This window comes from Trachemys scripta, chromosome 5 (genome assembly GCF_013100865.1).
Source record: "Trachemys scripta elegans isolate TJP31775 chromosome 5, CAS_Tse_1.0, whole genome shotgun sequence".
NCBI lineage: Eukaryota > Metazoa > Chordata > Testudines > Emydidae > Trachemys > Trachemys scripta.
The window spans coordinates 29,964,106-29,991,608 of NC_048302.1; the positions used below are offsets into that span (position 1 = coordinate 29,964,106).

General features: G+C 41.5%; 1 protein-coding gene across 10 annotated transcripts in view; it reads right to left on the bottom strand.

The window, feature by feature from the left end:
• The window catches only part of TBCK (TBC1 domain containing kinase), a 232,523-nt gene that overhangs the window by 7,896 nt on the left and 197,124 nt on the right, over positions 1–27,503 (bottom strand). For 7 of the 10 annotated variants that reach the window (XM_034770803.1, XM_034770808.1, XM_034770799.1 and 4 more), the window contains 4 exons: positions 24,299–24,524; positions 23,597–23,710; positions 8,102–8,151; positions 5,947–6,076 (listed from right to left, as the gene is read on the bottom strand). The gene's annotated coding sequence lies outside the window, so the exon portion shown is untranslated. Of the gene's footprint in view, positions 1–5,946; positions 6,077–8,101; positions 8,152–23,596; positions 23,711–23,841; positions 23,932–24,298; positions 24,525–27,503 lie in introns of those variants that run through there. The other 3 variants (XM_034770801.1, XM_034770805.1, XM_034770806.1) reach the window with 3 other exon arrangements.

A 27,503-nucleotide genomic window follows, 5' to 3' on the forward strand; every position in this document is an offset into this window, starting at 1 on the left:
CTAATGGAAACAGTTATCAAACGTACTGTATATCATTTTAACTGGCTTATAATTTAAGTTTTTGAAGAAATGTTAACTTTCCTCCCAAACTGACTGAAAATAAAGAGTATCTTATAGGCACTGAGTACAACTGAGCTCCCTGGTTTTGTTTTTAATTTCCACTCGCATCAAAATGCAATAAGTGGGATTTTCAAAAAACTTTGAGTTGGCCTAAGTCTGTTCCCAGTGCAGAGTTTGTAACTATTGGTAAAGCTTTAATAGGAGGGAAGGTGGGCCAGCGCTGATTGCCACACTTCAAACAATTTGGATGGGATTTTTGAAAGCAAAGCCTCCCTGGGGTTTTCATAGTCAGGTTCCTTAAGAGATGAGTCTAGACAAAGGGTCTGAAGAGTGTGGTAACAAACCATGGCATGCTGGACAGCTGATTGACTCAATTTAGCTCTAAGACAAAACCTTACAGCCACACACAGAAGAGGGCTTTCACCAGCAGAATCTACCCCAGATTCCGTGTTCTCTCAAAGGGAGAAAACACAACAGTAGTTTTTCCATCCACCTTTGCATCTTAGCTACTGGAGGAGTTGATGTTTGTGTGATATCTGCCACTTGTTCCCCCTAACAACGATGCTTTTGTATGATAATGGTCTTGGCCCCATCCAAACCCCACTGAAGTCAATGAAAAGACTCCTATTGGCTTCAAGCCACTAGCTGATAGAGTAAACTGTTTTCGAGTTGACACTATGTTTAAAGAGTTGTTAAGTACTTGCAACTTCCAATCAATGCCTCTACAAATCAGGACAACAGGAATCCTATAATTCTTACAAATTAATTTTTAACAATTTTGCATCAGACTAAATACTTTAGGCTGTATGGTGCCAAGCTGATGAAGTTGACCTTGGAGCTTCTAAAGTAACTAGGATGTAACAGACTTTCATTTTGGAAATGTTTGCCATTGATTAATTTCATCACTTAATGTCCCTACACTTGAACACAAACTGTTCCAAATCTTCCTTTTGTGTTTCTCAAATGTCTGAGGGGAATTTTAGTTAACCGAGAGCCACATGGCTTTCACCAAAACCATATGTAGCAGAAATCTCTATTTATTATTTCTGTAGGCAAGAAAACCAGACACCAGGTTACTATAAAACTCCCTTGCTAATTAAATCACAATTGCCATTACCCATTGTTGTACGCCTGTGTACTGTAATCACAAGGCTTTTCACTGCAGTCTTTCCAGACCATAAACAATCAAAATCCACCGAGGTTTGGGTTTCTTTAAATTTGCACACGGGTAGACTGAAAAGTTGCAAGAGGAAAACAAACATCTTAGAAGTCTGCATGACAAACTAAAATGGCTATGGATCATGCAATTCAGTCCGGGTCAAGGTTTGGAATAAATTCTGGGTGTACCATGTATAGGCCAGAACAGCTGCTGTTACTGCAAGGAGGTGCAGCTTTACAAAGTGCGTAAGAACTCTCTCACACTGTGTGTAACACTGCTTCATGCTGTTGTAGTCCTCTGAATATACGGTATATTTCATGGAGTCTGGGGGGAGATAACGCCATTGCACTGTTACTATCACCGTTACAGTCTAACTGCACCTCTACCCCCTTCTCGGGCCTCAGGTCAGCATCTGGGATGGAATCATGCTATTTTCCGACTGGGCTGTAGCTCCCTCTATTGCAGCCGTGATTGCCTCAGTAAATCTAACTTGTGTTCAATACCTGCAATTCTCTTCCCTCTGGGAGCAAAGACAGTGTGTATCCAGTAACCAAATAGCCCCAAAGAAGAGCTCTGTGTAGCTCAAAAACTTGTCTCTTTCACCAAGTTGGTCTAATATATTACCTTGTCTTAAAGCAAAGTATTTAGAACAAAAGCCTTTCACAAAAATAGGTCTTAAAAACAGACTATAAGTACATCTGTTTTACCAGGTGTTAATCCATCTTCCACATGGAGATGTAGGTAGGTCTAAGCCCCTATAGGCACTCCAAAATCCTCTAGGAGCTTGGTGGCAAACTCACAACCCACTGCACTCCCCTCTGATTTAGAGGTAGGATCTCCCACTATCTAGATCCATTGTGTTGCTTTCCTACCTGTTTTACCAACAGCTCCCTATTAAGCTAGATTAATGCATTGATTTGGGAAAGTCATTATCCAATATATAGTAACTTCACCTCACTGACCGGGTCCCATATAGTGTTCATAAGATTATTACAGCAGATCAATATTCTTGGTAGCAGCTCCACATCCACAATGAAAATAAAAGTTAGATTTGCTTAATAATCTTAAGTGATCTGTAATGGACCACATACAGAAATGGAAATTGTAAGAGTTACCCCTTTGACCTAAGTGGTTAGCCAAAGCTTAGAGCCCTGTGGCTTGTTTCAGTTATGAGGAGATCATGCTCTCATTGTTTCTTCTCCCCAATATCTTCTCAGATAGTCCTTATGTTAACACTGTCTCTCCCTCTCCCCCCATAAGCACTAGCACTTGTGTCCAATATAAAAAGGGCTTCAAAATACAGTTAAGCTAAACCAGGAGCAGTCACAAGGGTCTTTTTGAACTCTAAGTCACATTTTGTAGAGGATTCACACGGATTTCCTTTTCCCCTTACAGTTTCCTTCTATAATCAGCATTTACTAGTTCCACTGGTTCACTTTTTGCAACCATAGTTCCACTTTTTACTATTTGCTGCTTGTCAGAAACATTCTTGCTTCAGATCCTTAAAAGCTTTAGAGTGGGGCTCACAAGGGGGACTTGGGTGCGTAACTGCCAATTTATATGCCCCTGGCATTCACAACACCCCTGCTCAGCTGCCACTTAACCCTGCAGGCACCTGATGTCCCTATGTTTCTCTTCTAAAGCACCCCAAGGTGCCTAAATTTCAGCAGCTGGCATGTGCACACTGAAGTCTTGCCTAAATCCTGACAACACTAAGCACTTCTTCACCCAATTCACATCTAAGTCCCAGGGGGATTCACAATCTACATATTCCCCTGGCTATCACTACATCCAATAGGTGTCGTTTAAGCACTGGCCCAGAGAGAGGGAATATGACTATCTCCCACCACTTACAGCACTCACCTGGGCGGTGAGAGACCCAGGTTCCAGTGCTCCTGTTCCAATGCAGCACCTCAGTCCCCGTCTTGTGAATCCCAGCTTCAACAGCTATGATTTCCCTCTGAGACCTGGGGTATCAAAATAGATTTTGCCTAAAAGTCATTTGTATCACCTGGGACATATTTTTAAAGGAAATTTCCACAGACTGAATTTGTAAGACATAATTCTTGGCATTTATTACAGATATTAGCCATAATGAAATCCACACAAATTAGTAGCTCATCCATAGAGTGTAAGGCCAGAGAGGACCACCAGCACCAGCCAGCATGTAAACCCCGACAACTGAAACTGGACCAAAATATTACAACTCTCATGTGCCAGAAGCAGAGAATAGAAGGGTCCCAAAGCCTGAGGTCCCTGCAATGGCAGGGAATTGATTAAGCAAGATCTACCAACATGATCCTGGCAGGCAACCCATGGCCCCATGCTGCAGAGGAAAGCAAAACCCAACAAAGGTTGTTGTCATTCTGACCTGAGGGAAAATTTCTTCTTGACCCCAACGTACATAGGCTTGGAAGAATTCAAATTATTTTTAATAATTTTGATACTATGATGTTTATTTTAAGCATTTTTTCAATTTTTATCAATTTAAAAATAATATGCAAAATTATGGGTTTTACGTTTTTTTATTTCTAATCTATTTAAATTATCAAAGTTGTGAGACATTATGGGTGTGTGTCTCAGACAATGACATGTTGAGATACGAAAGGTTAAAACTTTATAACCATTAACACAGAATTGTCAACATCACACAAAGTAAAAATCCTTAAATCAAACTCTAGTAACTTCTCAAGCAGCACTTTTCTTACTTTACCCATCTGTAAATTTCAGTGATCATCAATGGAAATACTTTTTCTTGGGCTGTGTGCATACGGTGAAATTTTTGTTTACTGACCTTTGCCAATAAACATTTAATTCTTCCAAGCCTACACAGTTGGCAATCTGAGCACGTGAGCAAAAACCAGTCAGCCAAGCACTTGAGACACATAATTCTCAGTACCACCTCCGAGTACTAGCCTACCCCATCCACTGACTCTAGTACATAGACCTTTTGCTTGAATTCCAAAACTCCTATTTTCAAACCCAGTTTTTGGAAAGATGCATATTCCCCAGTCAATTTCTCCAATTGAGACCAATTAGGTAGTTTATTTTGAGATCCCCTATGCCCTAATCTTGGTATAATAGCTATTATGTTTGAGCCAGTCTCCCTTATTCCCATTCATTTCACAGAGCGGATTATACATTCAACATCAAGACTCCCATTAGTGTTGTTTAACTGCCACATCTAAACAAAAATTGTGGGGCTGAGCTTTGTAGTTCCAAGATTTGCCCTTTCAGCTTGGTGTTCTCCCTTTTCCTGTCAGGTTTTCATTATACACTTGCGATGTTCTGTACTGGCCAGCTTTATATTTAAAACAGTCCTTTTTATAGCCAACTAGGCGTACCTTGGCTTTGGGACTCTGTCCTCTCCTAGTTCTCTTCATAGAATATTAGGGTTGAAAGAGACCTCAGGAAGTCATCTAGTCCAATCCCCTGCTCAAAGCAGGACCAACACCAAGTAAATCATCCCAGCCAAGGCTTTGTCAAGCTGGGCCTTAAAAACTTCTAAGGATGGAGATTCTACCACCTCCCTAGGTAACCCATTCCAGTGCTTCACCACCCTCCTAGTGAAATAGTTTTTCCTAATATCCAACCTAGACCTCCCCCACTGCAACTGGAGACCATTGCTCCTTGTTCTGTCCTCTGCCACCACTGAAAACAGCCGAGCTCCATCCTCTTTGGAACCCCCCGTTCAGGTAGTTGAAGGCTGCTAACAAATCCCCTCTCACTCTTTGATAGCAGCCTTCCTAATTGCTCCTTCAAGGTGTCCTTCAGAGGATTTTCCTCACCCCACTCCTTTGTGGAGGTTTCTCAGGGCTCTCTTTTTGGTCCTCTTCTCTTCTCCCTCTACGTCTTACCTCTGGGTATTCTCATCCACAAAACACAAAATTCAACTACCATCTCCATGAGGATGATTCACAGATGAACCTCTCTTCTCCAGACCTGTCTCCTTCTGTCCAAACTAAAATCTCAGCCTGTCTTTCTGAGATCTCCTCAACATGGCTAAAAGAGAGCTCAAACTTGCTCCCAAACCCTCTTCATTACCTCCCTTCTTGATCACTGTGGACACCCCCATTATCCTGCCTGTCACTCTAGTTCATAACCTGGGCATTATCTTCGACACAGACCTTTCCTTAAGGCCTCACATCCAGGCTATGTCTGCAGATTCTTTCTGCACCACATCTCTAGAGTTGCGGCCTTTTCTATCCATCCAAACTCTTGTCCCAGCTCTCATCATCTCACATCCTGATATCTTTCTCTCTGGTCTTGACAAATGCAGTCTTGCCCTGCTCATATCCATTCAGAATGCTGCTGCAAAGATCATTCTACTAGCCCACGATTATGGCCATATCATCCCTTTCATTGCATCCTCCACTGTGCCCCATTTTCTGTCACAAACGAAGCTGCTTGTATGCACTTTCAAGGCCCTTTACAGAATCCTGCGTACCATTTCTCATTCAATCAAATTGTCTACTCCCACAAATGATACTAGCCTCCATTGGCCACTTGTTAAATTTTCAAACAAATACTTTCAAGCTTTCTCTAATGCTGCCCCTCACGCTCGGGAGGAACTCTCCATAAACATCTGCAAAGCCAGCTCATTATCCTTCTTCAAATCCCTCCTTAAACTCACCTTGGTGTGATGCCCACAAAAAGCTTGACAATGGTTTGGCTGCCCCGGTGCGGATACCATTGCCTTGCTGACCAATATTGTTGGATTGTTTCTTTGCACTCCATCTGTCTGTATCCATCTGCTGTTGCTTGTTGTACAGTTCGATTGTTGGGGCAGGACCCTGTTTTTGTTCTATGTTTGTACAGCACCTAGCACAGTGGGATCCTAGTCCATGACTGGGGCTCCTAGGTGATACAATAATACAAATAATAATTTTCATAAAGTGGTTAAAAGGACACCATGAACTTTTAAACCATGCCTCTGTGTGAAACTGTGTTACCTCCAGTTATTACAAGCTACACTGAAGACTACTTTAGCTGAAAGAGATTAGAAGTGGGAATATATTTTTTCTTTTTTTGTCAGTTTACTTTGTGTATTGCAATGTTTATTCTCGCCTCGTATGTCACTTTCCCCTGTTTGTGTGGGTCTTTCACATAGCAACAAGGGAGAAGATTTTTGTTTTGTTTTTTAAATAGGAAAATCACAAAAGTTAGCAGGGAATTAGAGAACAGGTGTTATGTCTGAAAGTACTTGTAACTCATTAAAAAAAAAGAGTAGATGTCAAAGTTAACAGTGCCCTTTTAATGTACAGTAAGCAGTTGCTGATGTTAATACAAAATTTCCTAACACGGAATATTTCAAAATGCCATGTTCTACAGCAGATGACAATCATTATAAATAATGTGACTATATAAAGTCTTGTCTTGAATGTGCTCATCTGTGACTGTTCCCAATGAAGCCAACTGAAGTTTTTCTATGGATTTCACTGGTACAGAATATCAGTTATTATTATTATATCCTGAGCACCTACTGTCTTGAGTCCTGATTCTCAGATGCAACCAAGCTCAATTGGCTGCAGCATATGGGGGAAAAAGGGGAATTTATGCTACATTCTAAATTATAGGCAGGGGCGGCTCCAGGCACCAGCACACCAAGCGCGTGCCTGGGGCGGCAAGCTGCGAAGGGCGGCCTGCCGGTCACTGTGAGGTTGGCAGTCAGGCTGCCTTCAGCGGCATGCCTGCGGGAGGTCTGCCGGTCCCGCGGTTTTGGCAGTGGGTACTCCGAAGGCACGGGACCGGCGGACCTCTCACAGGCATGCCGCCGGATCCGCGTTACCAGGGGACCTCCCGCAGGCATGCCACCGAAAGCCATCTCACTGCCGTGCTTGTGGTGGCAAAATACATAGACCCGCCCCTGCTTATAGGGCTGCTAGCATAAACCTCTGACACAAACTAGCCTTGCCTTTAATTTACAGTTGTCTGCAACGCTCCCAAAGTTGCCATCTGAAAGCCTGGAATAGCTGCAGTGCGGCATATTCCACACACCACCTTTCACTCATCGCTTGGGCACACCCCTGTTTGAGGGCTGTGTGGGAGGGCAGCTCAAGGTCATTCCTTACAGGGGAAGGGGGCTTCCACAGTGGAGAGATCTAGCTGGTCCTGCCCTTTTTGCTGTTAGAGCAGTGTAAAGGGGGGCCAGAAGGCTGCTCAGAATCAGGTCTTGGTATGCAGGCTATTGCCTTCAGGTCAGGTCCTTACAGTTTTGTACGTGCTGGCTGTTTTGAGCTTTTTGAAGTCTTAGAGATAAACTGCTCTGAGGGACTAATTAAATTCTTTGTCCTCAACTGCATATTTTAAAGTTAAGGGCCCAATCTCCCACCTGGACTCAGCCCAATAATAAGCACTGTGCCCGATAGTGTTTTCAGGACCCTGCCCTAAGAATAACAACATTTCCCTGCCTCAGAACCCACAGGAACCCATGAGTGTTTTTTCTGGCACTAGGGACCAATTTACCTCTGAGATAGCTGTTAGGCAAACAGGAATTATCTGACACAAGGAACTGAGATGTCAGGATTTTTTTTCCTACTTCAGCAGTCACACCCTTCGTGCATGGAATGCTAAGGGTTTTTTTTCCCTTTGTTTGTTTAATAATTCCCAAGGTATTTTCCTAATAGCAGTGAAAGAGCAGGGCAGTCTATCAAACATACTTAGCTATTATTACGCCGCCTATGCCCAAAGCCAAGAAAATTAGCCAGCTGTCAAACACCAGCTCTTCTCTCTGTATCCTTTATATGGTGTTTGTTTTCTCTGGGCAGGGCTGGGGGAAGCATGCAACAGCAGCTCAGATCAGGATCAGGGCCATCTTTCTACTTCAAAAAGACCAATCAACTGTGTACAAAGAGATACATGGTGTACAGGAACAAGTCTCACCTGACGGCACCGTTTGGAAGTTGTCTGTTGCATCTTAGACCCTTTGTGTACTAAAAAAATAAAAATAAAATCCATGTTTACACATGGGTGATAAAATATGGTTATGGCCCAATTATGTTAAAACAATGTACTTCTTGCCTGTGAGAACAGCATAAAAACTTGTTACAATAGCCTTTTAAAGTTTCCAAGGTGAGTGAAATATCAGTAATTCTAAAAATGATCATCCATCAACATAGTAAAGAACATGTGAGTAGATTTTGTGACTGTGCTGGCAAGTTTTAATGAAAAAAATTAAGTCCATGTATGTTAGGAAACTTATGTTTTACCAGTGTTAAAATACAGATCTCTCTGTGAGGATAACCGATATTTTTCTGTGCTCACAGGCAAAACACAATAATTAAGTTAGTTAAGGCAGCTACAAAGAGTGGAAGAAAACAAGTATTATTATTCCCATTTTACAGATAGGGAACCGAGGCACAAGGAGATTAAGTGACTTGCCCAAGGTCACACAGGAAGTTTTTGGCAGAGCTAGGAACAGAATGCAGATCTGCTCAGTTCCAGTCCAGCACATTAGCCATAATACCATCCCATCTTCCTGAACATATTTTAACACAGTTCAGACACAATTATGTTTACATATTTTTGGGCATTTTTCTTTTCAGAAAAATAGTAAGTTTAATTTTCCGCAAGCAGTTACAGGAAGAGCTGTAAGGAATGTCCCAAATACTGTCTGTTTCTCCCTATGCCTTGAATATAAAGGTTATATAGAATAAGGTGACACCTCTTTTGGAATGAAATGAGTCCTATAATGCTGGTGTGTCCTCTGTTGTGACTTGTGTGTGAGGGGCTCAGTGTTTCATAATAAAAAATAAACGGATTCAATTAGTCTGGATATTTATAGGCCATGATTAATTGAAATTATTTTAACACATGCAATGTAAATAATCTGCTCTAATTTATTCAGAAAAGATGGAATGATTAGGATCTCGACCAAGATGCCATTGCATGAGAGCCTGCATTGATGAAATATAAGTAGGTCTTTGCAAGTTATTGCTTAACTGATTTGGGATATTTCCATATATTTTCTTCTCTCTCTACACTTAGGCTCTTATTTAGAAGGTGTAACAATCTTTATGTAAGTTGCCTAATGACCATCAGATTAAACATATCCCAAGAATTAGTGCGAGAACCCACCTCCATTGATTTCACTGATCAAATTCTCATTAAAATTCGATGGGAGTAGGACTGGACCCTGCCTATCTTTTATTTGTAGTCAGTTTAATTCTATTAGCTCAGGCTGTACATTTGGGCACAACACATCAGAGCAATTATTTCTCACTATTACGGCCTTTGATCAACATTCTCAGGTCCAATCACTCTACACCTTTGCTCACTCTTCCTGTTCATACCTCCTCCCTCCACTCCCAGCTTCCCTTCTTCTCTTTAAAGGAAAAAACAAAGCTGGGAACGGGGCAGGGTTGTCATGCCAGTGAGGCACTGGGTGGAGGTGGGAGAAGGTGCCTCTCTCAGTTACCTGGCCCAAGCAATTACAGATCCACTCTCCGCTTAATCCCATGTTATAGTCCTCTGCCATTAGAGCTGGGCAAATAACTGATTTTTTCAGTGTGGTGATTAAAACAACAACAAAAATTGTTTCAGGTCAACCTAAAATGAAAATATTTCAGGTTTTTCAGTGAAACTAAAAAGTTGAAAATTTCATTTGGGGTTAAACTATATATTTCTTTTGATCCAAAACATTTTTTTCATTTGAGGGGTTTATTATTATTATTTATTATTATTAGTTAAAAACAGAAATACAATTCAAAGTGAAAAGTGAATAGTACTTTCAATAAAAAATCAAAATATTGAATTTAGAAAGTGTCAAACTGAAATATTTAGATTTATTTGGATTTTTTTTTTAAATATAAAAACCATTGAAACAAATCAGTGCATTTGATAGCAACATGGAGTGAGGACCAAACTGAACAAAGCAACTTGATCTTAATGAAATCCCAAAAGATTAAAATACAGATTTTTTGTTTAATTTCTGCGATCTACGTTACCTTTATTTCTCTTTCTGACCCCTCTCCTTGAACTCTGACTACAGGAAAAATTGTGCACCGTAGGCCAACAACCTTAACTGAGCTTTTATTAACTGACTTAGCTGAGCCTGTGACCATGCTGAAACTCAACAGAGAACAAATTGCAGAGATCTATGTAGGAAGCCCACTTCCAATATCACAGCCCCAATTACAAAATGATGCATTCATATGGAGAGCAGTAACTAAGTTAATTTACCTATTTATAAATTTAGCTAAATATGTAACTAAATCATCTCTGTGAAGTGCTGCATATGTGCAAAATATTATTAAGGCCATTCAGCAGTGACAGTGGAACCAGAATGCAGGACCTCCAAAGTCCCAGCTCTGCGGTCTCCCTTTAGCTCATATATTTTGGGGAATTTGTTTTGGTGTATGCACAGGGAATAGGAATACCACTTTCTCCAGCAGCATGGTTTTCAAATTTCACAGGCAGCTTGCCAAGTTTTCTCACAGTTCATTATATATATGGGGGGGGAGGGGAAAAGTGTTCAGTCTTCTCAAATTTCTGGAGGTTTGAAACCATGTGAAATGAACCATAAATAAATTTAACATGACTGTCCATAAATGTTTTGCCCAGTTCTAACCCAGAATCATAGAAATTAGAGACTGCAAAGACCTACTAGATCATCTTGTCTATTCCTCTTTCAGTGAGTCTGCTCCAAACTATAAATTGTATGCTGCTTTCTCTAATACACTTTAAAAGGACACAGACAATAGAGCTTCCACCTCCTCCCTTCACAGACACTTCAGGGCCCTGCTCCTAATTGGGCTTCTGACACTACTGAATATAGTGTATATATAAGCACTCTAACAGATCTCTCTTTTAGGAAGTTTTTGTTGACATTAAGTTTGTTTGTTTTGGTTAACTTCAAATTACTCCTTTCCTTGAAACCATCCAAGATACCTTTATATGGTTCATATCACACCGTAATCATCACGGGCCATGCATGAGCATTTAGTTCTTTTAATCTTTCCTCTTTAATTAATCCCTTCTGTCCCTTGACCATTTTTATTGCTTTTTCTTGGTAATTCCCTCCTATTTAATGACAACTTCCTGGTTTTGAGGTGTCCAGAAACTGAATATTGAATTCTAGACACCATTATAATCACAGATGGGAGCGAGTTGCTAAGGTTGTCACTGGAGAATAAAAGCAGATATCAGACTATGATTTTTTAAAAATTTAATAGCAGCACTAGGTTAAAAGCCTTCCCTGCATGACTTTGTGGCCACCAATAACTCTGTCTCCTACAACTCACCAAGGAACATTAGGTTTCTGCCACTGTTATTCCCAGTATTGGTGCTCCATTGGTGCCATCACCAGCTGGGCACAAGTTATACATACATACACATATATGTATATGTGTAAGTGTATATATATATATATATATATATATATATATATATATATATATATATTCTCAAGTTTATGTTGGGGTCTGGACCAGTGAACAGCTGGTCCAAAATCAGGAAAGTGCAGAGGTGTGGAACAAGAAGGACCTGAGTCAACAACTGCCTGTGTTTTGGAAACCCATCTTTGGAATATGATGGGTTGACTGCCAATTTGTAGTAGACAAAAAGACACGGTACTGGAGCAGGCTTAATTCAGTTAGCTGAGTCTCACTGTATGGTGACTGGAGTCTGTGTGCGTGTAGTCAGGACCTGAACTAGAGCTCTTGCAGTTGGCAGGCATACAGTTCTAAAATGTCACTCAGCACTCTGGTAACAGCAGCAGATACTGTGCTAAATTTGTCCGAGCTGCCCGTTGCAGATGCTGCTGTGTGCCTCCCCCCAAGGTGTTTTGAGGTTTCATTAGTTATTTGTAGTGTGCTTTGTCATCCTCTGATGAATGGAGCTATTTAAAGGCAAAGCACTGTAATAGGAGGTGCAAGGACAGTGGTTACTTCTCTAGAACAGAGACTGCTTTATTATTACTTTTTTTTTTGTACAGCAATTAGCATAAAGGAGCCCTGATCCTTGATTTGGGGCCATAGGCACAATCTAAAATGATTAATAAAAATAAATTATAGTAATTGACTATGTGATAACTGCTGACTTTTCAATGGCAGCCACTGTAAATGGGGTGTAAAACAGTGACATGTTTTTCTCCCTCAATATTTTGAATATTTTCAAAACTAAGGGCCTGATTCATTATTGCCCTGCCTCTTGAGCAATCATTTACCCCAGTGCAAAGTGAGTGCGAAACATGGTTTAACCAAAATGGTAGCATTTGACATCCATGTTGCACTGATGTAAAAACTATGTAAAATCCAGGGCAGTGAGGTTTCGGGACCTAAGTGCACAGTATGTAGAGTTACCCAGGAACATTATTAATATCTTGCTAACTCAGGGCCTCAGTCACATCCCAATTTATGTCCCTACCTCTGAAACCCCTCTTCTTACCTATTCACCCATCCCTGCCTCTGCTTCCCCTTACAGATTTAATTTGTAAGTATAGGTTGTGGGAAACACATTGATTATGCGCTGAAAGTGGAAAGAGGGCAACTGAACTGGTCAGCGGGGGGTGGGACAGGACCTCTTTGTGCTTAAGCTGGCCCTGGAGAATCACACCTTCAGTTGAACAAAGACTCTCATACTAACCTCCTCTGAAAGGGACCTCATTAACCGCTAAAGTTCCAGGAGCTAGAGACAGAGGAAATTATTCATTTTCATAATTTTCTCCCTCCTCCCCAGAGAATTACAAGAATTTTGTATAAAACTGATTTATTGGACACTTAAGACAGTACCAATCTGAGCCATTTCAAATATCTAATCCTTTCTCCAAACTGACATTTTCAGGGCTTTCACAGGTTTTAGAATAAATTTGGACCTGATATACAGAAAACAAGCTGAATATCTTATTGATACATGACTGTCACATGATTCACTTGGCAAGAGTGGAATCTGTCCTGTGGAATCCTGTTTATTTTGTTTATAATTCAATAAGCTACGCATTCCTCAAGATGTCTCTATTACTCACCTAAGGGTTCACAATTCCCAAGTGAACCAAGTCATACAGACAAAATAATCTCTAACACAAAGCAGAAATTTCATATATGCAAGAAAAACATGAATAGATTATGTGGATTTTATGCACATTGGACTAGATCCTCAGCTCATATAAATCGACATATCTCTATTGACTTAAACAGAGATATACTGATTTACACAAGCTGGGGATCTGGCCCATAGTGTCTTATTGAAGTCTTGCATAGGAATTACTGTGCTGGAGCAGACCAGTTAGTTCAACTAATTCAATATCCTGTCTCCAACAATGGACCATACCAAGAAACCCCACACTGAACAATTATGGAATAATTTGCCCAAAGGACAAATATTAGTCACCCTATCAAAAATGATGATATATAATATGCTTTTTAGAACATTTTCCAACAAAATTTATGTTTTGACTCTCATTACACCTCCTAAATTTATGAAGCATGCAATGTTCTGCTAGATTCCACTTCCCGATCACACAGCAAGTCAATGTCAGAGCTGAACCCATGGGTCTTGGTTCCATTTCTCTACTCTAACCACTAAATACCACCTCTGGAAGACAAGTACAAAATGCTATGCACTGCAAGGGCATCATGTTGCAACTCTTACATCACAGAGATGGTTAAAGAGTGCATAGAAGTCATCAATCTTATAATTATGAGGTCTTCTGGAAAGCCTGTTTAGCCAACATTCAGAGAGCTCCTCAGTTAGGAATCTACGTTATCTCTCAGTTATAAAAGAGCTTCAATACTTTTTGTTTTGCAGTAATTAAGACTTCTGAATACATTTAATAAGGAAGTTTGATCCTGCAGGGAAAAGATTTCATAAGCGTAGAAGAGTGGACCTCCTTGGCAGTTTGCTTCTCATGAGAAAGCAGACAAAACAGAAAACAATACGTGTTTAACAAAGTAGCAATACACTGTCCTCAAAGAAAACTAGAAATACTCCAACATCTTGACAAATCTGATGTTTTTGTTGTTCTTGGGACTGACTGTCTCTCTCTTCTTTACAACGTACATCAAAAGATTAAAGGTGTTTCCTAATGTGGAGTAATCTCTCTCACATGGAAGGTTTTCTGCTTTTAATAAGACTATTGCATCTCATCTCCCAACTAAATTAAACTCCATTAGATTTACTCTTATAACCTGGCTACATTATGCCTCCCAAAGTTCTTTGTTTACACAAATGCTCTTAACATCAGGGGTGGTGTCTTTTTCCATCAGGAAGCACTGGCAGAACTACAGTGGAAATCAGCTTATCACTTTCCCACCCTAACACCTCATTAAAGCAAAAGCTGAATAAATCAGTCATCCCCAAATTTGGGAAATCAGAAGGTCAGGGGTAATTCTTTTATATCCAAAGAGCTTTTAACATTCTCTCTACTTGCCATCAGAGTGCCTGGCCATTCATTGAAAGAGCAGTCCTTCAGTACTACACTGGGATAAAAAGAGAGAGAACATTGTTCTTGGTTGGTCAGTGTGCGAATGATGTATATAGTAGCCTCTCTTTTTGAAAAATCAAATGTAATTAACATTTAAAAACAGGAAAGCTGGAAGAGGGAAATCTGGGAAGGTGGCCAGTTTGTACAGCATGATTCCCCTCATTTACTTTTGCCTCTGGTAGACTGTCAGAGGTTAAAGAGCTGTAACAGTGTGGTCCTGATACTGACCCCTTTTCAAACATATCAGCTGTGTATTATTGCTTAACTATACAGGGATATTCTTTTTCGCCTCCCTGTAATTTAAATAAGTCACTGGCCATTAGTCCTAGTCACAATAGGATACCTGTAACACGCTATATAGATAAAATATGTATCTCATACTTTTGCTCTGTTCAGCATCTGGCTTTCCTCATTCCTCAACTTCTCCTTTCTTACAGAAGTTATACAGTAGATTGATAGTTCATCAAGTGGGCAGGCACCACGTCATTATGGACTGTATTATGCAACCCTTCCATAGTTTGTGGATTACTAACACTGGACTATTCTTGGATTCCTAATTTTTCTACGTTTGATCATTACATCTTTTGAGCCAATAATGGATTGACTCTATGTGAGCGATACTGGTCTGAGTTTGCAGCCAGAAGAGACCACCCTTTTGACTTCCTGTATATCACAGGCCACCAATACCACCCAGAGCACAAACACGCACCTTAAACTCAACAACTGAAATTAGACCGAAGTATTGCAGTCCCCAGAAGACTAAACTGCTATGTGCTACAGGCAGAGAATAGGAGGGACTGAGGTGTATGAGCGTCCAAGGTCCCTGCAAAGGCAGGGAAATGATTAAGTGAAATATCCCCCCGATGATCCTCGCAAGTGACCCGGACCCACACACGCAGAGGAAGGTGAAAAATCTCCTATTGTTATTGACATTCTGACCTGGGGGAAAATTCCTTCCCGACTGTACATACAGCGATCAGTTAGACCTTAAACATGTCAGCAAGAACCAGCCAGCCAGGCAGTGAGAAAGAAAATGCTCAATGCCGTCTCAGAGCCCTGGTCCACCCCTTTCAGTGTCCTATCTCCATCTGTGGCCATCCCTGATGCTTGAGAGGAAGGAGATAAAAAACCCAGAACACATATTAGGTTTAGTTATGATTATTTATAGGTCCCAATCAGGGGTCAGAGCCCCAGTGCGCTGGGTGTTAAACACACAAGTAAAATAAAGACAGTCCCTTCTGCAGAGAGCTCACAATCTTGGATTATGACAAAAAGCAGATAAACAGACAAACATGGGCAGGGTACTCAACTACCACCACCTATTACATTGGATTGGTGTCCCCCTAAACTATCTTTCAGGGCCTCTATAGCCATAATGAGTGTAACTACGGGGATTATATTTTGGATATACTGTATCTTACAGATCAACTTTTAGTTTCAGACAGAGGAGCAAATAACCATCTTTAGCTAGCTTATCTGCAGCATCCTACCAAAAGGACTCTAAATAGAAAGTGTGAATGTTGATAACCTGCCACAGATATTGGAACATGACAGCAATCATCCCCATCTGCAGAAGTCATTACAGTCCTACCAATTTACCACAAGACAGAATGCAATGGAATAACTCACTGGACAAGAGAGAGCAAATAAACTGGAGGTGGAAACTCAATAACTATTTCAAAAAATGAATATTAAATAATAAACAAACGTAAATGTTGAGTTATTTGAATTACAATAGTGGCTAGAAATCCCAGTGGAGACCGGGTTCCACTGCATTAAGCTCTGTACAAACACACAGTAAGAGACAATCCCTGCTGCAGAGAGCTTACAGTCTAAATAGATGAGACAGACACAGTGTGAAAGGGACTGTGATGTGACTTGCCCACATCACATAGTAGGGCAGTGCAGAGCCAGGAAGAGACCCCATGTCTCCTGAGTGTGAATCCAGTACCCTACCCATTGAGATATGGTGTCTCTCACATTCCTGGAAATTCAAATAGTGTGTATTGTCTACTGGAGCCCCCTTCCCCAGCACTCCTTGAGGAAAAGGAACTTCACAGCACACACAGCAACAACAACATGCTAAACATCTCAGCTGACAGCACAGAAAGAGGTGCTGGCATGCCTTATTAATGCCTAAACTAAAGCAACACGATCAACTCAAATACCACTGCACAAAAGTCATAGTATCAAATGGCAAACAGCATCCTACTTACTCTACCTAGAATATACACTGCTTGCTGCATCCAAGCAACTTCATAACATACCGCCAGAACTCTTAAAAACAATAGTTTAGGGCACCAAACCAAAAGGAAACAATAGCAGAGTTAATCACAGCAGCAGCATATCGAAACAGTGACAGAAAATCAAGCCCTAACAATGAACAAGCAGCCATGCAGAACTAACAAATAAAACTAACATGACAGACATTGTTATATTAATTAATGAAAAACCAAGAGATAACCTGAACAGTGGGGCTCATTGTCACATCTCCAACATCTGTTCAAACTTGAAGATTTTGACCAAGATGATGCAGCTGATGCTGGAGATTATTATCCAGCTGCTATGTCTTGTCTAGTGGCCAGTTTGATTTCAAGGGATTTTTTTCGATTGAAAAAAATAAATAAATAGTTTTACTCACCCCCTCATGCTGGTATAAATTTAAGGCAGCAGCAGAGTTACAAAAAAAAAAAAAAAAAATAACCAAACACAAGCCCTTCATTCTAGTGTTCGACATTTGGGTCCAAATGATTCACCTCATCACTCCTGGCAGCAGCATGTGCCAAAAGTCAGTGGGTCACTTTCCCAAGCTAATCATTAGAATGTGGAGTGAGCTTAACTGGTTGAGGTCATCAGTTTTGCCCACTTCTTGATCTGAGTCACGCTTCCACAGCAGCTCCCTCTCTTTCTATTTCACGGCCTTTATTCAGGTCATTTCAGCTTGAAGACTCTTTGCAGCTACATGGCTGCCAAGAGCGCTGTTCTCACGTCAGAATATTCTCTGAGCACAATCCATGTTCTAGATTCTTAGAGAACTTATATGGCCCACATTATTGCACTATCAGAGCACTTCACAATCTTTAATGTATTTATCCTCACAACACTCCTGTGAGGTAGCGAAGTGCTATTATCCTCATTTTGGAACTGAGGCAGAGAAATTAAATTACTTATGGTAAAATAGGAAGTCTGTAGTGGAGCAGGGAAATGAACCAGAACTTGGAGACCCAGGTCTTCTGAGTCCCAAGTTATCACTTTAACCACTGGATCATCTTTCCTCATTACATTTCTCTCTCTAGCCTCTCTCTGTACTGACCATGTTGTCACTGGACAAGATTGAGACAGACATTAACCAGGGCCCTGGCTAATTACATATATTTGAAGGAGATTAAAAGGTCTGGTTCTGGATCTTTATTAGGTGTTACAGAATAAGTAGGTCATAAAGAACAAGGCTGATCTAGCATTCTTATTCTGTGGCTATTCAAATAAGGAAAAGATTGACCGTCAACGATCAGAAGAACATTGTGAAAGGGAGTCACTGGGAATAAAAGTAATGTTGAGTGATGATTCTAAAAATACTACAATAAGGATGCTGTCTAAAGTATACCAGGAATGTCATATAGTCTATGTGGGAACAACTGACACCAAGAAAGACAGACTTGCTGTGACACTGCTTTGCCTGAGGGATCTGGGAAGAGAAGTGAAGAGGGAAGTGCTTCTTGTGCAAGCAAAGAAAGGAGAGGAATGATCACTGAAGACCAGCTGCGTGGTGGGTTGGTAAAGAAGAGTCCATACATATAGCATCAGAACAACTTCTGTTTTGAAAAGCGGTTTGGATTAGATGTCTCCACTGAAATAGAAGAGGCACTCACCACCTAGGTTTAAAGATGGCAGGACTTGTTAAGTGGCCTTTAAATCGCGTGTATAAAGAAAAAGGAAACTTTTGCCTAACTCAAAAGATCTGGTATGTATTTCCAACATACAAATAAAGCAGAAGATGGAACTGGTTCTTGAAACATCAGGAAGGAAAAGCTAAAATGTCTTTACACAAATGCAAGCTACATGAGAAAGTAGCCTTACTAGTGGACTGATATTATCCAGTGCATATAATGGAGATGGTGGGATGATTCTCATAGCCGAAATGTAAATAGAGATATATAAGAAAAGAAGAAGAGGTGGAGGAATAGCGCTACTGGTCAGAAATAATTATATTTGAAAAGTTGTGGCCAATTAGGGAGGTATTGGAAGATGGAAGAAAAACAAAAAACTTTAAAAAAGGAAAGACTATTATCAATGATCTATGTAACAGAGAGCATCTAACACAATATTGAAATCTGCAGATGAAATTAAATTGGAAGGAGATGCAGATACCAATCAAGACTCATGAATAATACTACAACAGTGCCTAAGGAGATTAGAAACCTGGGCAGGAAATAATTAGATGCAACTTCTAAAAATGAAAGGTAATTCATCTGGGGAAAAATAATAAAAAACCCCAACATAGTTGGGTGGGAGAAACCTGGGAAACAACCATGTTGGAAGAGATCTTTAGGCAATAGTGTACAGCAAATTAGATATGAATCTACAATGCACCAAGCACTAAATGGCTGGTCCTGGGGATCTGGCCCATTAGCTCCATCAGGTAGCTCAGATGTGCATCTCAATCTATTATTATGGCTGAGATTTAGGGGAAAAAACCCTGTTCACCTGTTCTGTATAAAACTCAGGTCATCATGGATGATGTGCACAAATTAATATTTTCTGAAACAAACATTATACTAGTGTAGTACAGTTAGAATGGATACATTTCAGGCTTACTTAAACTCGTCACTGGTTGCCGGTCAACAAAATTGCCTTGCATCACTTTTGACATTAATATGTTACCTCTTGTTTTGTTCTTTGTGTACATGTTAAATTACTTCCATATGTTTTCCATATTTAAACAAATACATCATAGGATTCTTATTGTCACTTTAAACTACTTGGCACTTAGGAGAGAGTACAATTTCTATATTTTTTTTATTGTATGAAACATTTTGTATTGTATGGTTTGAATGCTGCCCAAACTCTTTATTTGGCTTTGCAGGATTCAACTTTTTCTAACAGGAGGAAAGGGAGTTGCCAACATATGGGAGCTGGTACTGAGAACTGATGGAGCCTTTGCCGGAATCACCATGGCATGGGTGTGCTGCTTCCAGTGGGAATATCTAGAAAAGGCTCAGATTTGCCACTGAGAACCAACAACAGAAGCCACCTCCACTACATGGAGATATCACCTCAGGAGAGAACCATTTCCACCAGAGGAAGAAGTTGAAGACGCCACTGCTACTGGAGGGAGCTACCAGAGGAGCGAGTATAGGGGTAAGAGTTACATCAGGGGAAGCAGACCTACCCAATGACTCTGAAGGGATGGGCAGAAAGAGGATGAAGTTGAGATTGGGGACAAAGCCCTGGAGCCATGAATGGCATAGGAGATTGGGGGAGAAAGATTGGCTGTAGCTCCATTTGGTTCCCAGCTCAGAAAAAGGTTGCTGAAGGAGGCAGAGGGAAGGAGGAGGCTGAGCCCTGTAAGATGCCTCAGGCAGCAGCCAAGCAGCTTAGAGGAGAAATGGAATATAGGAAGAGGTTGAGGAGAACTGATTTTGACTGTGGGCAAGAAAATGATCTTATTTGTCTGGGTGTGAGGGGATGTGACTGAATTTGTTGGAAACAAGATCAGTGAGCAAAAGGGAAGGGGAATTAATTTTGTGTGGGTGGGAAACTGAGGACAAAGATGATGGGAGAAGAGGGGAAAAGAAGAAGCCAGTGTGACTGAAAAGAAGCCAGTGTGACTGGGAGAGCTGGCTGTCTTTGAGAAAGCCTTCCTCATAAGAGGTGGCCCGCCCTCTGAAGAGGTTTGAGAACCACTGCTGTATTTTAATCACCCTGAAGTTCATAAAGAGAGGATTGGAGACTGAAAAGGAAAATTCAGATAGCAGCAGAGTCTAGCTTTGTTTCTAAAAGCCAAATCTGGTTTTGTGGATACTGACAATACTAATGGCCAAATTCTGTCAGCAGAAATGTATTTGATTGTAATTTTAAACTGCACTTGCAATTCTTGTGGAGAGTAGAGAGGCCCAGATGGGATTCTGCAGGCCCAGGGATTTTTGGATTAAGCTGCAGTAAAGCATTCCTTCTAATTAAGTGTAATTCAGTATAATTAATCTGCCCAGAAACCATTTATTTACCATGCGATCTCAGGTTTCTCCGGAGAACAGTTTTACAGTGAACATCACACATTAATAAACCCAGTCTGCAAGTACAAAGGACTTCTCCCACACTTGTTCTAATCAAAACAGAGCTGCTGCCATATACACAATACATGCATGAATTCCAGCCTAAGAGACAATCCACACACAAAATTCTGTGCACAGCCCATTTGTTAGCATCACCGATATTTCTCCATTCATAACCATTCTTGCTTTCCATTAGTCAGAGGGTTGCTAGTCACACGTTCAAGCCAACCGCTCTCTAGATCTCGTAACCAGACATCCTGGTTTCCCAGGTTTGCTCCCTTTGGAAGGACAGTCTTAGGGTACATCTACACTACAGGGGGGCGTCGATTTAAGATACGCAAATTCAGCTACGTGAATAGCGTAGCTGAATTCGACGTATCGCAGCCGACTTACCCCGTTGTGAGGACGGCGGCAAAATCGACTTCTGCGGCTTTCTGTCGGTGGCGCTTACTACCACCTCCGCTGGTGGAGTAAGAGCGCCGATTCGGGGATCGATTGTCGCGTCCCAATGGGACGCGATAAATCGATCCCCGAGAGGTCGATTTCTACCCGCCGATTCAGGCGGGTAGTATAGACCTAGCCTTAGTGTCCTATGCTGTACAATGAAAGGAGTTTTCCCGCAAGTTCACTAAGACCCCATGAGGTTTGGTCCCTCGCACTTGCCTAGCTACTCTTTCCTGCCACACTCTTGTTGCTGTACTCTTCTGCACCTGGAAGACGGGGGCATGGAAGAAAAGGACAGAGGAGAGAAACAGGGATGAATAAATAAATAAAAAGGGAACATTAAAAAGAAGACAAAAGGAAAGAGAAACCTCAGGCCCTGGCCCTGTGTTGAGAACTGTGCGGGGCAACACATGAACATGTGCAGAGTCTCAGTGACTTCAGTGGAGCTTTGCTTGGGCCAGGGTTCTGCCTGTGCTCCCTGCATTGCAGAATCAGGTCCTGTTTTGTAGACTGAAGTGGGGGTGTTTGAAAAGACAGCTGGAAATAAGCTATTTTCTGACAAAGATATTTTCTCTTCATTACAATTTTTAAAGTTCTATTTTTTTTTAAAGTTGGGTTTCCCATTAGAATTCAGAATCCCAAAGCCTTCAAAATTCCACTTGTATTAAGGGGAGTGAATAACATTGAGCTATAAAGACACTCCCTTCCTGCAGGAAAGATGGAACATTAAGGCTGCACGGCTGTAGATGGCAGAGAGCTTGTAAAACAGGTCACATATTAACCTGCGAAATGGCTTGAATTCTTGAGAGACAGACTAAAACCCATCCTCTTGCTAAGCCCCCAGTCAAAAAAGTGAAGTGTAAAGCTTTAACGGCGCTGTGTGTTAGCTGAGCTTGGACAGATGTGCAATCAGGATGGCCAGAAATTGTGTCCCACCAACAAAACTCTTTCATCTAAGAAAGACCTACCAAAATAAAGGCAAGTACTGACCATGTCCATTGATTTGGGATCTACTGTTCAAGACAAGTCTTCAGTTGTGCAACTGACAGTGTTTACTGCTATTCTCAGCGAGTTAAATTGGCATAGTTCTATTGACTTCAGGGGAACTTATGCTTATTTGCCCCAGCTGAAGACCTGGTGTCCGAATGTCCAGCTAAAGCTAGCGCTGGGCAAATATATTAAAACAGTCAAAATATTTGTTGAAATAAAAAATTGAATGTGCTTTGCCTATGTTCAGGCACAATGTGTGTTCACTATCCATGAATATTCATGTACATGGGTTTAGTAGCAGGAATGTTTGTTGAAATAATGAACATGAAGGCATAATCTTAGACAGAAAAGGATGCAATGAAAAACATGACTATTTGCACCAGAACTGGATTCCAAAAGTGATGTTCATTCACTTAGGGAAGACTAAAAGCAGCAGGAACAGAAGCCCTGTGCTCACTCTCCACCTAGTTTGGTCTATGTGTGCACACGTGCACCTGTGTTATGAGGCACAGATGGGAAGAAAATGGAAGGAGTCAGGGGATGTAATTTGCTGTGGAAGTCTCCTCCGCCAAGCCTGTGTGGGAATTAATACTGACCGTGTCAAACTTAATTTTTATGGGCTGCCCCTCCACACACATGAAGCCTCTGAGGGGGGTGAGTTACAGATAGCTGCTGCCAGGGAGACTGGGACATCATCACTCCATATGGAGCTTTACTGCCATAGGTGGATGGGGAAGGTGGAGCCTGGGGAGTAGCACTGAAATTCTGAGCCTCTGGCATAAATATCCGGGCTCTCAAAGGATGTTGCAACATGACAGATTAAGAGGTTTGCAATCCATTTGGAGGGGAAGGAAAACCTCAACTCCCAAGGCAGGGAAAAATGAGTGGAGGGAAACACCATGAGTTTGCAATTCAGTTTCCTGCTCTCCTCCTGCTCAGGCAGCAGTTTGAGTTCAAAATGACAGCGTGAACTCATCACTCAAGGCCCACTCATGTGACTGGGCTTGTACATGTCAATACACGGCTTACATTATTATTTTTTCATTGTTTGCAGTAGCACCCGAATGTACTAGGCGCTTTCCAGACATTCAAGAAGGGAAGGCCCTGGCCCCAGGAGCTTACAATCTAAGGACAGAGAGAGACATGTCAGGGAAAGGGAATTAAAAAACAAAGAGTGTGTGTGTGTGCAGAAAACCAGGAGTTATTGTGGTGAGAAGGAAAGGCCGCTGAGGAAAGAGTCTGAGCACTCACCACTCAAATGATATTCTTTCTTCCAGTGATGATAGACTGACAGATCTGTATTACGCTCAATATTGCAATCTTCTGCCATACTGACTCTTCTTCACTGACAGGGGCTTTCCAAGCCTAAAATAATCAATGATGAAAAGGCAAATTATTTCACCTTACTTGTCATACACACTTAAAAAAATAAGCTCAAAAAGCTACCTTTTGTACAGATATTGTTTTCTGCTTGCCTTTTCACTGTATAATAAGGATTATGGTTAGTTCTGGGGAGTAAACACAAAGCTACAATATATGCAGCTATAAATGAGAAATCCCATTGTTTCTGGAAATTCTGTGGTTTTCTGCAAAAAGGGGAACTTAAATTATAGGCATATTATTATGTGTGAACTCCAGTAACTCGCTTATAAGCATAAAAGTTACAGCTAATAGTTCCCATTACTTCCTCTCAAAATTCTACCAGAATCAAGCCAGTCAAAATTTGGATTCGGGGAGGGGTGACAAACACAACACTTCTGAAAAGTATTAGAGCACGCAAAGAAAGTCAGAATCTAACCACAGGATGATCAGTCAGGATTTAAATCTACGTTTCGTGAGAGCTCTAGATGACTCAAACCCACCGAGCCTCTCTCTACCAGTAGCTTTGCTTGAACATACGAATAGCTTTTCAGCGGCTCTTGTGCTGAACTAGACTGGATAAAGGTTACTTACTGTTTTACACTTTAGATTGTGATTGGCAGCTTGGCAGGCTTTCAACATCAGCCTAGAAGCATTCAGCAATTAGAAGCTGTACTGTATGATGGGGAACGTGCTGTGTGTACATAGAGTGTTCAGGCTGCATATCGTCCCCTGGACAAGAATTAATGAGATTCTTTTCCCTTGTGGTTTTCACCAAGAGTAGAGACATCCTCGGCACTGCCTCCCATCGACCTCTCTCCTGAAACAAAATATTACATAACTGTAAACTGCAGCTCAGCAAACAGTCACGAAGGACCCCGTCTCTCTCTGATATTAACTACACACAAGTGCAATGGGTAATTTGATCATGAGAGATTCCAGGAAATGTGTGCACATGCTCACATTGCTTGCAATGTTTTTTGCTGTTTTAATGTAAATGACATTGCTTCTGCTGATGCACAGGGTTGGTGGGTGGGCTTTTGTTTTTGTTTTACTTTCCAAAAAAGAGGACAGTGGTGGCAACTGCTGCTCCTCAGCCTGATCAAAAGCTAGTGAAAATGATAAAAGTGAGAGATAGAAAGGAATATCTCAGCTCCTTTGGCAGGCTCAAACACAAGTTGGGTTTTTGATCTTCTTTTGCTTTAGTTCAGGGGTTCTCAAACTGGGGGTTGGGACCCTTCAGGGGGTCACGAGCTGTTAACCTCCAACCCAAACCCCACTTTGCTTTCAGCATTTATAATGGTGTTAAATATATAAAAAGTGTTTTTAATTTATAAGGGGGGGGGGTCGTCGCACTCAGAGGCTTGCTATGTGAAAGGGGTCACCAGGAAAAAGTTTGAGAGCCACTGCTGTAGTTTGTCTTCAAGTCACTGCAGACAGAACAAGATAAAGGCCCTGATGCTGAAAGTTATTTAAACACACACACCTACTTTTAGCGTACGTATAGCTCCATTGACTTCAACTTGCCATCATCCTTGGGATTACTCACGTGATTAGCACATGCTGAATCAGGGCCAAAATGTGTAAAGTTAATTTCAAGTCTCTAGCATTAGAATGTATTAAACTCCATTATTCTTAAAAGCGTTACCTTGAGAGTGAAGTCTGAAGGGAGCGGAGCACAAACCCTCAGAGGATTTTTCAGATATCCTAAAAGGCTACTAGCAAGGTAAATGCATTAGGGGACCTCTTTTTACCTGCTTTGAGACTACAGCAAGGTCATCTTTCAGCACTGAATGGTTCATTCAGGGACCAGATTCACTTTATTTTGCAGGCAGAACATACAGACAACTAGAGCTGCAAAATACTAGGGAAGCAACAGGTTAGTAATGATTATTGATTGGAGTGACTGCACTGCTAGCATTTCCCATTGAAACCATTTACAACTGGCACCCTAAAAATTCTGAGCCCTTTGAGGCAGATTTTCATGTGCTCAGCAATCACTATTGGGGCCAGATTTTCAAAAGATCTTGAGGCCCATTTAGGCATCTAAATAAGAGTCAGATCTTCAAAAAGTGCTTTATTCAAACTGCTGAGCTCTTTTGAAAAATCTGGCACTTAGTGATGTCCTTTCTGCTGCAGGAAAGGAGAACCGAAGCTGACATATTCCCAGCTGCACTGGTATTTTATTATTATTATTGTATTAGCTAGTTTCCTAATGTTACTCTGGACTTGTTATGAGAAGAACAGAAGTGGTAACATTGCTGGAGCCTGCAATTCTGGTCCTTTAAAAACATAGCCAGTAGTTAGTTGGAGGATCCCTGGTAATTGTTTTGTTTTCAGGACACAAAGTTGCTTGAGAAGCTGAGGCTGTACACTGTATGAACGGATCTTAAATCAAGGACTGGGCTGAACAGTAGGACACTACTACATCAAATGAAAAGGTGGACAATGTAGGTTGGAGTCATATGAACCTATAAGATATAGGTACAGAGGACTTTGATACATTGGATCAGGTCACAAATCCATTTTCTTTCATTCTGCCTCTAAAAGTGGCCAAATACTTAAAAATTCAGAGTAAGGCAAAAGTCCTCCATGCAATGAAAACAACAAGCATGCTCCAAGCTAAAAATGCAAGCAAGAAACATGATTCCTTCCCGATCACTGAGGCAGTCAGTTTATTTACTGAAGTACTATATTAGATTCTCCTCACCTGTATCATGTTGCTTGTTACATACTTCATTACTGGTCAAAATGATCAACTCCCTTTTAAAATTCAGCCACAGTACAATACAGCTACAGCAGATATGTATTTCTGATCTGACATATTCTAAATTCTCTCTCCTTTGCCTCTAATTTTTTTCAACTACTTAAAACTTACTAATTAGGTTCCTTTGTAAACTGTAATTTTGAATTAATTAAAAAATGTTATTTATATTACAGTAGCAACTGGAGGCCACAACGAGAGATCAGGACCCTATTGTGTTACTGTAGCGATGTGGGACTCACCCCTGCGGCGCCTCCTGCTGGTCGTCTCGGGAATTAGCTCTCCAGCCGTTGGAGCGCACTCTGCAGGCGGGTGATCTACCTTACCGCTGGCCCTGTGTCCCTCCCAGGACTCAGGTGCCCCGTTATCTAGGATGCTGCCCCCTGGCAGTACACCCCTCAGTCTCAGGATCTCCCCTCCCCGGGGAACCCCCAAACCCCTATCCCCACCTCGCCTCAGTCTTGGCTACTGCCAGTCACCACTTAACCCCCATTCACTGGGGAAGACTGCAGTGTATCAGCCACTCATCACAGGCAAGGGGGGTTCGGACCTGCTGCCTCTGCCTTGCCTACCCGTGGGTTGCCTCCTGCAACCCAAGTGCCCTGTAGGCCTTATCCTAGGAGCTGGGGCTTTCCTAGGCTGGAGCTCCCTGACTCCCTTGGCCTTTCCCCAGCCCTGCTCCACTCTAGGTACTAGATTAAGCTCCCTGCAGCCAGGCCCTTCTCTCTCTGAATGCAGTGAGAGACTGTTTGCTTGAGCTCCCCCCCCCCCCCCCCCCCAAGTTTGCTGAGTGTCTGAGGTGCACACGCACACCGAACAAAGTTTGAGACCTTCACTGCTGGAACTTTGACTAGGTCAGGGCTCAGTTCTGGATACATGGATGAGAGTGGAGGGGGAGGGAGAGAGAGAGAGAGAGTCTCTCTGTGTGTGGTCCTGAATAGAGTCGGAAGAGTCAGGATTTAGAAGACAAGGGTTGAGATTTTCTTTCCTCTTCTCTGAAGAGGACATCCAAAGAAATAAAACACAAGAAATATA